This window comes from Phascolarctos cinereus, unplaced genomic scaffold (genome assembly GCF_003287225.1).
Source record: "Phascolarctos cinereus isolate Bilbo 61053 unplaced genomic scaffold, phaCin_HiC Scaffold_9;HRSCAF=440, whole genome shotgun sequence".
Lineage (NCBI taxonomy): Eukaryota > Metazoa > Chordata > Mammalia > Diprotodontia > Phascolarctidae > Phascolarctos > Phascolarctos cinereus.
The window spans coordinates 97,091,026-97,103,330 of NW_027556402.1; the positions used below are offsets into that span (position 1 = coordinate 97,091,026).

The following is a 12,305-nucleotide window of genomic DNA, read 5'->3' on the forward strand; positions in this document are numbered from 1 at the left end:
CCAGAACCAGATAAAAACATGCAACTGGGAAATATTTAATAAAATAAATGAAAATATAAATAAAATGTGGATAATAGTAACATGAGGCTTTCTAAGTCAATATGTGGCCCGGAGGGATCTTTATGTACCATCTAGTAGCTCTGTGTCTATCTGAATCTGATATTACTGCCTTACGGGTCATTTAGCCCAAAAGGCCTTGGTTTGTAGAAGAAGAAGGCATTGTGGGGTACTGGAATAAGCTGTAGCCTTAGGGTTAAGAGAATCTTGAGTTTGAATACTTTTTTTTTTCTTAACAGTATTTACTTGCTAGGTGCCATGAGCAAGTCACTTACTTCTATGAGCCCAAGCTTCCTCTTACCCCTATTCAGACATACCACTGCAAAGCATAGACCCTGAGGAGGTCAAAGATAGAGAAATGACATAACATATAATGTTAATACTATACAGATAATACCTGCAACATTTATCTCATAGAGTTTTTGTAAGGAAGAAATAAGATAATATGTATGTAGTGTGCTTTATAAACCTTAAACCAATAAATATTATTCTTATTATGATCAAGAACCTGGGACCTACCCAGAAGACTGAAATGACTTGCATGAATTCACAGGCAAATCAGTGGTAGAGTCAGGACTAAAACTGAAATCTCTGAGTTCCAAAAGCCAACCTTGATCCTGGACAGCTCCTGTCTTCTTGGGCAGATGCTAATCCCTGAGAAATGAGTTTCTCTCCTGATAATGCTCAATTCCGAATCACCAGTAAGTACTCTCTGCCTGTCTCTGCTTCATAGACCCTGAGTGCTGCTGGAGGAATTCTTGAAACTGTGTTATTTCCATTACAGATCAAATGATCTAATCTTCACAGGACTCTCAATGTAGGACCCAAATCCCTTTATCTCTTATCGACTTATTATCATATTCCTCACAGGAGAAATAGGTTTAAATCTTTGGCTGCAATACTTAACTGGCTGTGTTATACTGGGAAATCACATCCTCCTTTGAGCTTTATTTTCTTTATCTGCAAAATGGAATTGATGGTACATTACCTCCCTATTAAGCTATTGTGCAGAGAGAACTTAAAGTGATGTGGAAATGTGAGTATTATTATTATAATTTCAGAGGAAGGTGATCAGGAGGGGAGAACACTGGAAAACAGGTCAGCTGAGAATGAGTTAAAGGAAATGGAGATGTTCATACTGGAGAAGAAAAGACATATAGAAGGTCCTTTCTTCTTTCCTTCTTCAGAATCAGTTTACTTCTTACTTTTACTTTTATAAACTCGAGAGCATTTATTGTATTCTCTACTAAACTTTTGAGTTTTGATGACAAAATTTAATTTATGCCTCCCCTCCAACTCACAGAACAATAAGTACAATGTGCATTGTGAAGCAAGTATGAATAGCTGGAAGAACTGTAGCCAAGTGTTAACTGACCAAAGAGAAAATTTTCTGCTATTTTTTAGGGAAAAAAAAGAAAAAACCCCAACTAGATAGGGGCAGTGGCTTCAGACTGAAACAGGCAAAAATCTTTTTCAACCTCAGCTAGATTGTAACAAAATGGAAACAGGACTTCTATAATACAAAGCTCCCACTACAGTACACTGTATACACCTGTTTTCCAAGCTGTTTCTGTCACTCCAAGCTTGCCACTTGGATTATTTGTTGCCTTGTTGGGCCTGCTGGTAGAGAAGCACATAGATCTTATCTCTGATCTAATCTTTGCTATAGGACTGATATGTCTGAGTGTCTGCCTGATATACAAGGCAGCTAAGATCTGCTGATTGATATCATATGTGATGGAGGGATTGTGGAGATCCATTTTCTTCATATGATCTTCATACATTTTACAAATTCCTCCCCTGCATTCATTCACCAATTCATAATCAGAATAAGTTTGGTCTTCTGGCCTCTTGGTTTGTTGTACCAACAAAATAATGTGAGATATCATGCTGAGCTCCAACACTGCCACAGCCACGGCTATTTTTGCTATAAAATGATTGTATTCTCTACTAAACCTTTGAGTTTTGAGGGCAAGACTAAATTCTAACATTTTCCCACTAAAATGTTTTATTGATGCTCTTTCATTTTTATATCACTGTTCCTTTCGAAGACTCCTTCTCCATAGTAGAATCCTTCTTTGTCACACAGAGTACAGTCAAATAAAACAGATAGCTATTTACTGGCTATGTCTCAAAAAAGTATGTCTTGCTCCTCACTTATTCTTCAGTTGACCACCTGTTTATAGGAGGAAGGATTGATTCACTATCAGTCCTTTGATGTCATGAGTAGACAACAAATTGATTAGAGTTCAGAATTCTATTCTTTTCCTGTAAATTACTGTGGCCATCATCTGAATAGCTTGTTTGGTCCTGCTTATGTTTTTCTGTATCTCTTCACTCATGTCTTCTCAACTTTCTTTCAGTTCTTTAATGTTTATAATTTCTTATGGCAAAATAATATCACATTTTTATTCAATGTGTATACTCTGGTCCTCTTTTTCTGGGCTAATTTTTCTATAATCTATCACTCATGGTTCCAGGGTACCCTGAGAGTTTAGGAGTTACTCTTTTTTCTTCTATTAGCTCAAACCTCCCCTGGCTGTGTTCCTCCTATTTGCTAGAGAGCCAGTAACTAGCATTGCAATTCCATTTAGCCACTTAATATTAATTTCTCTTTATGAAGGGATGTTTACTTGAAAGATATAGCAAGAATGAGTATACAAAAAATTCCCCCACACCTTAGGAGCATAATTCCTCCAATGCTATCCCAGTCTGAAGGGTCATGGATTAGGCTAAAAACTTAGTTCAATTTCTATGTAACATGGGTCTAACAAAGTTTACATCCAAAGAAGACATTGCTACTGGATGAATTTTTCCACCTTGCTGGGGTCCTGAGCATACCTTGCTCCTTAGGGCATCAGTGCTGGGCTAGTTACAACATCTAGCTTGGATTCCAACTCCCAGATTCCTGTAATGTTCTCCTGATCCAAAGTAGAAACTCCAAGGGGAAAGAATGATCAAAGGCCAAGGAGGCCTTGTTTCTCAGGGGCCACAAGACCTCAGAGGGGGAAAGCTCTAATACTCTTCTCTTTACTAATGGTTTCTCCAGAAGATGTCATATCACCAGAGTAGAGCTGAAGACAATGAAAAGAAGAGCATCCAGTAGGCAGCTGAAGTTAAGGCATTTTTGAAGATGCCAACAGTTTCAGCTATACAGCCAACAGAAAAAGTTTCCTCCTAGCCATGTGGCAGGAAAACCAGAATCAATTGTAGAATGCCTATGCAAGTTCCAGCCTCTGCATTGTTTAAGGGTATTTCCCTTACTTGTCATCATGATTTTCCTGGAATTAGTTCCCTAAGCATCCTTCATGTGAAGATACCAGTCAGAGCAAATTTGCACATGTATTAAAACCCTGCTACAATGTTGATATGGTTGGCTTACATAACCTCTAAGAGCTCTTCCAGGTCTGCATCCTATGGTGTTAAGCATTATGTTCACACGTCTGATATCAATGAGCAGTTACCATTCTCTGGGACAGAATAACACTTCTTCTGTGTCTCTGGGCTGGCAGTTAGCCATGTTGGCTTTTGTCCAAACCTTCAACCAACTTTTATAGTGATTAAGTGAAACTTGATGACCACAAAGTTTAACCTTTGGGTGAGGCTGCCAAAGAATAGCAAATTTTATTTCATGTGAAACTTGAATCCATAACTGACCTTCAGAATAAGTTTTGGCATTGTTCTTAAAACAGTTTTCTGGCTGACTTGTGGGAATATCACATCAGTTTCCATTCTAAGTTAATCTGACTTGAAGTGTTAGAATAATGTTTAAATATGTACTCTTTTCTGTGCTTAGTGAAAAGTAAAATCGTTTCCTACTCCACTGGTTGCCACTGGCTATAGCTTATTAGACCATATTTTGTAATAAATTGTCTTCCACAAAATGAAATTTCATAGTAGTCCCGACAACTTTATTATATTTGTAAAGAAATTGTAATGCAATTCATAGAGCTGGAAAGGAACTCAGAAATTATTTGGAAGAATCCCCTCATTTTGTAGATCAAGAAAATGAGGCTCAGAGAATGTCTTATTCAAGGGCATATAAATTAAAAAGTAGTAAGATTCAGCAAAGCAATTTCATGAAGAAAAATACTGTAAAAATGTAATTGGAGAAAGTTTAAGCTGGAAGGGATCTGAGAGACCATCTTACATTTTACAGATGAAGAAACTGAGACATAGATAGATTACACTACTAGCATATTGCTTTCTGACCCTCTCTACCTGTAATTCCAATAGCTACCACCTTTTGATAGATGGTAAATAGGCTCTCTTTCCAAGTACAGTCAGTAACTAAATAACATCTTCCACTTATTGTATAAAACATGTTATAGTTTAATAAAAACAGTTTCTTTAGGATGACTACAAACAGCATAAATATTTTTGTTTCTATTTTACAGATGATGAAACTGAGGCTTAGAGAAGCAACTAGCTCAATTCATTTCCTGGTACTGCAAGACAGTGTACTAAGACTAGTTACAAATATAAAAACTAAAGTCCCTCCCTCGAGGAGCTTACAATGTACCCTAGAAATGCAATCTTAATGAATTAAAAAATTATTAAGCACCATTTTATGCCAGATATTGTGCTAGGTATTGGTATACAAATGTAAAAATAAATATACTTTCCCTCAAGAAGCTTGCATTCTAATTTGTTGTTGTTGATGTTCAACTGTGTCCCAGTCTTCATGACCCAGCTTGGGGCTTCTTCATGTAGTCAGTTATTGAGCCCTTTTGTGTAGATGATACTAATCTGATTATTGTTCTCAGAGCAAGAACTAGAAAAGGTGGGTTATGAATATGACTACTGGGCATATGGCCAAATGCCTGAATAGGCCTTGGTTTCCTGGAGGGTGGCTAGATTGGATGTAAATTGTGGCCTATTGTGTGCTAGGTATAGTTATTAGGGAAGTTTATATTTGATCTCTAGGGTAGCATTCCAAAATTGAGGGGATTAAGTACCTTGGGAAGTTAGCATGGCATCTTGGAGATCAGGGTTTAGGTTTTACATAGACAAACAAATATAAAGTCATCTGAGGAAGGAGATCTTTTTCCTTGTGAATAGAAACTGGATGCTACAATGCAAAAAAAAAGTCAGGTAGGTGGCACAGTGCATAGAGTGCCAGGCCTGGAGTCAGGAGGACTTGAGTTCAAATTCGACCTCAAATTCTTACTAGCCATGTGATCCTTGGCAAGTCACTTAATCCCTTTTTGCCTCAGTTTCCTCATCAGCAAAATGAGCTGGAGAAAGAAAGGGCAAACCACTCTAGTATCTGTCAAGAAAACCCCACATGGAGTCACGAAGAGTCTGACAGAACTGAAATGACTAAACAGCAACAATCTGTTGTATTCATCTATTCAAACATTAAAAAAGAACAACAACAACAACTTGGGGAACGATGATTGAGAAAGGCTGTGCATAAGAGACACATACAACTTGGATGTTGGTATGAATTCTAAGAAGCAGAAGTGTAAAGGGAATGGATTACAAGCATGGAGAAAGGCCACATGAAGACTAAGGCAGAAAATGGAATACAGAGCTAAAGGAGCAGCAAGCAAGATTTTTTTTTCACTTGAACATAGAATGAAAGAAAGAGACAAAGGGTAGAGTGTTGGATTGGGGCCAGAACGTACAACAATTTAGAATCAAGGATAAAAAATCAATATTTTATCTTAGAGACAATAAGAAGTCACTGAAAATTGAGCAAGGTAGTGACATGATAGATTTTAAGAAGGTAATTTTTAACATCTGTGTGGAAGAATGATTAAGAACGGAAGAGAATAGAAGTAGGCAGAACAATTGGTAAGCTATTGTAATAGTTCAGATAAGAAGTCATAAAGCCTTGAGCTGGGGTATTGGCTATGAATAGAAAGAAGGGGAAGACTGTAAAGAATGGCCATATCACATGGCTACGCAGTGCTAGAGCTGAAATTTGAACCCTAATTTTCAGATTCCAAATTTAGTCTTCTTGGGGCAGCTAGGTGGTACAGTAGATAGAGCATTGGCCCTGGAGACAGGAGGACCTGAGTTCAAATCCAGCCTCAAACACATAACACTCACTAACTGTGTGACTCTGTGCAAGTTACTTAACCCCAACTGCCTCACCAAAAAAAAATTATTCCATATTTGGTCTTCTTGACATTATACCAAACTATCAAATTCTATTTAAACTTTTATTGATTACTTACTATTTGCAAAATAATGTGCTAGGTGCTAGAGATATAAACTCAAAATGCTAAGTATTTACCTTCAAGGAGCTTACAAACTTACTTGGGGATAGAGGAAGAATAGAACATGTATGTAGATAAGTTTAATGATACAAGGTAGGTAATAAAGGGGGCAAGTGAAAATAGTAAAACTATTATAGAAACATTTGAAGAGTTAGAGAGAAATAATAACTTGAGAAGTGGGAGAGGGAGATCAAGGGAGATTTCAAAGATGAAGGGGGACCTGAGTTAAGCCTTAAAGGCAGATAATCATAAAAGGCACAGGTAAGGAGGAATGGGATGTCTGTGTGAATACAGTGATGAAATTGGCATGTTATATATGAGAAACAGTTTGGCTGAAACACAGAGGATATGAAGGAAAATAGTATGAAATCAGGCTGGAGATATAGACTACAAATTACTTTAAACAAAAGCTAAAGAGTTTGAATTTTATATTAAAGGTAATAGGGAGACATTGAAGATCTTTGAACAGAGAGGTAACATAATAAAATTTTTGCCTTAAGAAGATGATTTTGGCAGTTATGTGAAAGATAGATTGAAGAGGACAGAGACTAGAAGAAGGAGGCCAATTAGGAAGCTGTTCGTATAGCACAGGTGAGGCATGGTGAGGACCTAAAGAAAGTGTAGTGTTCACTTAAGTGGAGAAAAAGGTAGAGTTGAGAGAAATGATGCGATAGGATTTGGCACCTGATTGGATGTGGAAGGTGACAAGAATCATCTGCATGATCATGGCCATCAACAAAAAATGGGAAACAAAAACCACTCATCTGCAATTTTGAATGCTTGTTTTCTATAATAATAACAATAATAACTAGCATTTATATAGCACTGAATAAGTGCCAGGCACTGGGCTAAGCACTTTATGAATATCATTTCATCTGATCCTTAGACTACCTTTGGGAGGTAGGATGCTATTATTATCTGTATTTTTACAGTTGAGGAAAATGAGACAAAGGTTTAACGACTTGCCCAAGGTCACAAAGCTAGTAAGTGTCTGAAGTTGGATTTGAACTCAGATCTTCTTAACTGCAGGCCTAGCACTCTCTCCACTCTGCCACCTATCTGTTTTAAATATAAAATACATAAACATGACACTTAATTAAAATAGCAGTATGGATTGTAGTGTAGTAGAAAGAGGACTGTTCTTGGAGTCAAAATAACTAGTTTGGGGTTCTGGTTCCGGTAATCATGGTGAAGTCATTCACCCTTCTTTTGTCGTTATTCAGTTGTTTCAGTTGTGTCTGACATCTTTGTGACCCCATTTAGGGATCTCTTGGCAAAGATGCTGGAGTGGTTTGCCATTTTCTTCTCCAGCTCATTTTACCTTTCTTGCCCTATCCATTTAATGGGAACAATAATATTTACCCTACCCACCCCACTGAATAATTATGAGGATCAAATGAGATAATATATACAAACCTTAAAGTTATATGAATGAAATATATTATTATCCAATATTGAACTATCTTTTTAATGACTACATTAAATATTAATTGCTTCAGTTTACATGTAATTGAGAGAAAATATCCTTTCAAGATATAAGGACTGTAATGTACCATGCTAACCAGCTTAAACTTCCGTTTAACTAAACTTCTGACAGCCTTCCAGATGTCTGATTTTAAACTATATTGGCTTAAAGTGTGAAAAACCCTTAATTATCTATCCCTCTAGGTAACCATGATTTATCGTCTCTTTCCCTCTCACCCCATCTAGCCATTATTTATTTATCTCTCTTATTACTCCCATATATGCTACACTATAAAGAAGCCTAGGCTTAGAGTCGGAATGCTAGGATTTCGTGTTGCATTTTATTGGGAGGATTCAAGAAGAAAAAGTCTTTGAAGCAAAGGCAAGGAATTTATGTAAATATCAATACTTATAATTAGCCACGTAATCTCATCAGAACTAACCTTAGAAATGTACCTAGGTCTGCTGATTGAGACTTGATCTGATTCTTATCACTAAGGGGTCTTGGTTGTATGAATACTGATTGGTCATAATGGGATCATAGTTGCTGCTGCCGCCCTGGACTCAATTCCCAATTCCTCAGGGCAGTGGTAACTACTTTTTGCATTTGTGCCATTCCAGCCACCTTTGAGAAAACTGTGGCTTTTTTTTTTTTTCTTTTTGCCCTTGGAGTCCTTGAAAGTATTTTGAAATATGCTGTAGATGAAGGTTTTCCTCCTGGTACTCACTAGTATTTCCATCTTTTCCTAGTCTCCAGATGGCTTAACTTTTGTGTTCTTTATTTTCATTTAATTTGGAACCTTATCTGTTATTTCATTGATATAGGGAATAACCAGTGAGGAAGCTTCTACCAACACACCTTCTTTGTAACTTAAGACTTACCAAATTGCCTGAGGGTACTGAATGGTTAAGTGATTTGTCCAGGGTCACAAATATAGTATGTGACATTGACAAAATTTGAACGCAAATCTTCTTGCCTCCAAGAGCAATTGTCAATCTATTTATACCATGCTGCCTCTCAGGCTACAGAAATAAATTCCATTTATTTAATCTTTCAGACTTTAAACTAAATTTATTGAATTTGAAAAAAAAGAATGGAAAAATAGAAGGGATCTAAAATTCATCTCATTTTACAGATGAGGTAATTGAATTTCAGACAGTTTGTGACCTGAACACAGTTACACAGTTTGTTAAGCAACAAAGACAATAAATACCACGTCATCCCAACAGAAAATGAAAAACAGTGCTAAATAGCTGCAGCCTATTGATTTTTTAAAATTTGTATGGTGGTTGAAATAATAAGTTAATTAAGGAGCATTTATTAAGCAACTACTAGGTGCCAGGCACCATGGTACATAACGGATATTCAAATACCAGGGATGGAACAGTCCCTACTCTCAAAGAGGTAATATTAAGTTTCATCTACATATATTTAATCTTTAGAAAGCCCGTCCCTTACAATCAAGTCTCATATTATAGATTTAGAATTGGAAGGGATTTTAGAGACTATTGAATATGACCCTCTCATTTTACAGATGAGAAAGTAGTCTGCGAGAAATTAAATGCCTTGTCCTGGGTTGCACAGCTAGTAATGTCTTGGGGCAGGATTTCAACTTAAATCTTCTTAAATCCAAGCCTAGCACTCAATCCACTGAATCACCCAAGATGTTACTAGTTAAACTGAAGTTACGGAAATCAAGAAAATAATGATGAAATTATTTTAAAATGGGAAAATTATAATTATGCAATGTTTTGTTGATAAAGGTGATAGATACTAAGCCATTGCAAATATGATTTATAGTATTTGGTCTGGATATATTGGCTTAATATTTCAGGCAAAGTGGGATATTATGCTTCAATAGTTAGAAATATAGCAGAATTTGAAATGGTGATCCTTGACAATGTCAAGGGGAAAGTATAAGCTTACTTTCGGCTTTTTTCTTCTAAAATAATACATAGCTAGTATGCGTTTCTGCATTAAGATACCAATTTTTCTAGCCTAAGGATAATTCTTTAATGTCAGACTTCACTTCTGGCAATAGTCCTTGCAACAGCCTAATCATTACTAAGTAGAGATAGAAACTCTACTCCCCATCTATTTTGTGTTCCATTACAGTAAAGCACAGTTGCATTTGGTATTGATGCCTCCCTTGGCCTAAGTAAATGTGGATGCACAACTTGTTTTTTGCCCAAATTGCTGAGAATCAAATAAAAAAAACCGACTGTTTCTTCCATAGTGGTCTCTCTGCAAACGTTAGAATCACTTCTTCCTTGCAGCCTTTAGCATTTCTTTTGTGTTATATTATTGGAGTGGATTGGTCGTAGCCATGGAAATTTTGTTGAAAAAAGATTTATCCATATCAGAATCAAAGAAAGGACAGTAGTTTTGCTCCCTTGTCAAAGTTCTCACTGCCCATCAGAATGAGTAAAAGATAAGAAAGGCATATTTCATTTCACTGAGCTAAAAAAAAATAATAAAATTCATTTGGAAGAATATCAAAGGAATTCATTTTAAAAATGTAAAGGAGAGAGGTTTAGCAGTACCAGATCTTAATGCAATTTTCAAGACTATTGGGTACTGGCTAAGAAATAGAATAGTGGATCAGTAGACTAGAGTATGTATATAATATGTAGTACTAAATGATTATAGTAACATTATGTTTGATAAACACAAAGATCTAAGCTTTTGGGATAAAAATTGACTATCTGGTAAAAACTCCTGGGAAAACTGGAAAGCAGTCTGGCAGAAGCTAGGTATAGGCCAATATTTTCCACCATTTACCAAGATAAGATCAAAATAGATACATGACCTAGGAAAAAAGGAGATATAAATAAATTAGAAGAAAATATTACCTGTCATTTATGAATAAGAGAAGAATTTACAAATAGACAAGAGATAGAGGATATGTAGGATACAAAATGAATTTTTTTTTCCTGTGGTGACTTTATTTTTTTATATAAATTTATTTATTTTTAGTTTTCAATATTCACTTCAACAAGTTTTTGAGTTCCAAATTTCTCACCCCTCCTCCCACCCCAAGATGGCATGCATTCTGAATACCCCTTCCCCTGATCTGCCTTCTCTTCTATCTCTCCCCTCTCCCTTCTCTTATCCTCTTCCCCTTCTATTTTCCTGTAGAGCAGGATAGACTTCTATACCCCATTTCCTGTACTTCTTATTTCCCAGTTGCAAGTGAAAACATTTTTTTTAAAACATGTGTTTTTAAAACTTTGAGTTCCAAATCTTCTCCCTTCCTCCCTCCCCACCCACCCTCATTGAAAAGGCAAGCAACTCAATATAGGTTGTACATGTGCAGTTATGCAAAACACTTCCTTAGTAGACATGTTGTGAAAAACTAACTCTATTTCCCTTAATCCTATCCTGCCCTCCCATTTATTCTATTCTTTCTTTTGACCCTGTTCCTCCTCAGAAGTATTTGCTTCTGATCACCCTCTTTCCCAATCTGCCCTCCTCTCTATCACCCCCTGCTCTCTTGTCCCCTTCTCCCCCTATTTTCCTGTAGGGTAAGACAGATTTCCATACCCAATTGAATGTGTATGTTATTCTCTCCTTAAGCCAAATCCTATGAGAATAAGATTTCCCCATTCCCTCTCACCTTCCCCTGTTTCCCCTCCACTGTGAGAGACTTTTCTTTTCTGTTTTTTTTTGTGAGATAATTTACCCCATTCTATCTCCTTTCTTTCTTCTCTCGAGTATAATCCTCTCATCCCTTAATTTTATTCTCCAGATATGACCCCTTAATCTTCAGCTCACCCTGTGCCCTCTATCTATCTATCTATATATCTATCTACATATACATACATATTTTTTTTTTCCTCCAACTACCCTCATACTGACAAAGGTCTCATGAGTTATAAATATCATCTTTCCATGCAGGAATGTAAACAGTTCAATCTTAATAAGTCTCTTATGATTTCTCTTTCCTGTTTACCTCTTCATGTTCCACTTGAGTCCTGTATTTGAAAGTCAAATTTTCTATTCAGCTCTGGTCTTTTCATCAAATGCTTGAAAGTCCTCTATTTCACTGAATGACCATTTTTTCCCCTGAAGGATTATACTCAGTTTTGCTGGGTAGGTGATTCTTGGTTGTAATCCTATCTCCTTTGCCCTCCAGAATATTATATTCCATGCCCTGTGGTCCTTTAATGTAGAAGCTGCTAAATCTTGTGTTATCCTGATTGTGTTTCCACAGTACTTGAATTGTTTCCTTCTGGCAGCTTGTAATATTTTCTCCTTGACCTGGGAACTCTGGAATTTGGCTATAATATTCCTAGGAGTTTTCCTTTGGGGATCTCTTTCAGGAGGAGATCTGTGGATTCTTTCAATTTCTATTTTGCCCTCTGGTTCTAATATATCAGGGCAGTTTTCCTTGATAATTTCTTGAAAGATGATGTCTAGGCTCTTTTTTTGATCATGGCTTTCAGATAGTCCAATAATTTTTAAATTCTCTCTCCTGGATCTATTTTCCAGGTCAGTTGTTTTTCCAATGAGATATTTCACATTGTTTTCTAATTTTTCATTCTTTTGGATTTGTT

The 12,305-nt window shown here is 36.4% G+C and overlaps 1 pseudogene; it reads right to left on the reverse strand.

The window, feature by feature from the left end:
- Window positions 1–1,653: 1,653 nt before the first annotated feature.
- On the reverse strand, window positions 1,654–2,048 carry LOC110213677 (enhancer of rudimentary homolog pseudogene; annotated as a pseudogene).
- Window positions 2,049–12,305: the final 10,257 nt, after the last annotated feature.